The following is a 1468-nucleotide window of genomic DNA, read 5'->3' on the forward strand; positions in this document are numbered from 1 at the left end:
CGCTTGTTTGTGTTTGTAACCAAGATGGCCTCCCTCCTCCCGGTCACGTGACGCGGGCTCCCCGAAGGCGCGCGGGCGGGCGGGGAGGCGTCACGTGCCGGGGGAGCGAGGAGAGGGGGGTGGGTGGGTGGGACGCCTTTGGACGTCGTTGGACGTGACCCCGCTCTCCCTCAAGACTGCCGCGACGTCGCGTCAGACGCGCTCCAGGCCCCGCCCACTCCCCCCCTTTTTTTTTTAAGTTCCCGGCCCTGGCCTCCCTCTGAGGCGTTTTGCGCTGCGGCGCGCGGTGACGTCACGCGGGAGGCCGCGTCTGTATAAAATGACGTCACGCCAGCGGCAAAGGAGGGGGTGGTCTGGGTGTCTCACGGAGTCTCTGAGCGCCCGCAGAGTGCCTTTTGTTCCTTTTCTGCCCAGTTTGGTCCTGGTGAAGCTGAACAGCGTTGAGAAAGAGCCTGGGGGATTCTGGGGGCTGAAGGGAACGCTCTTAAAGCCACCAAGGCTCGGACTGTGCCCTGGAGGTGGCTGTAGAGCCCGGAGGGAGCTTTGTCCTGAGGACTTGAATCCGCCTGCTGGCCTTTGGATTTAAGCCAGAGGTCTTCAAACTTGGCCCTTTGGTGACTTGTGGACTTCAACTCCCAGAATTCCTCAGCCGGCATGGGGGGAACTGTGGCCCCTTCATGACTTATGGACCTCAACTCCCAGAATTCCTCAGCCAGCATGCCTAGCTGAGGAATTCTGGGAGTTGAAGTCCACAAGTCATCAAAGGGCCAAGTTTGAAGAGCCCTGATTTAAGCCATCAAAACATGACTCCACAGCCCCACGTGGCAGGCACCCACGTGTGGCTGGTTAGTGCCTCGAAAGCCCTTCCTTGGCCTTCAGACTAGATCGGTTCTCCAAACTTGGCCGCCTTAAGACTGGTGGACTTCAATTCCCAGAAGGCTGGGCAGGGAATTCTGGGAGTTGAAGTCCATCAGTCTTGAGATGGCCAAGTCTGGAATCCTCTGGATAGAGTACAGTAGAAAATGAATAGAATAGAATAGAATAAGAATAAGAATATAGAATAGAATAGATGGAATAAGAACAGAATAGAAAAGAATAGAATAAGAATATAGAATAGAATAGATGGAAATAGAATAGAATAATAAAATACAGAATAGAATAGAAAAATATGGAAGAAGAATAAAATAGAACTTTATTGGCTAAGTGTTATCGGAGACTACAAGGAATTTGTCGGGTGCATAAGCTCACAGTGTACATATAAACAGCAAGTAATAGGTCATAACCATAGTTACAACAGTTACAAACAACAACTAATAAATCATAATAAAAAAATGAGACATGCTATGGGAATTAAGTCTTCAGCAGAGTGATGGCATGTTGGAAAAAAACATATAGCGGCATGCTGAGAGAAGCTGAAACAGTTTATGTCCAGGATGTGAGGGGTCTGTAGATAATTTCTCAGCCCTCT

Source organism: Vipera berus (assembly GCF_964194415.1).
Source record: "Vipera berus genome assembly, chromosome: W".
NCBI classification, from domain to species: domain Eukaryota; kingdom Metazoa; phylum Chordata; class Lepidosauria; order Squamata; family Viperidae; genus Vipera; species Vipera berus.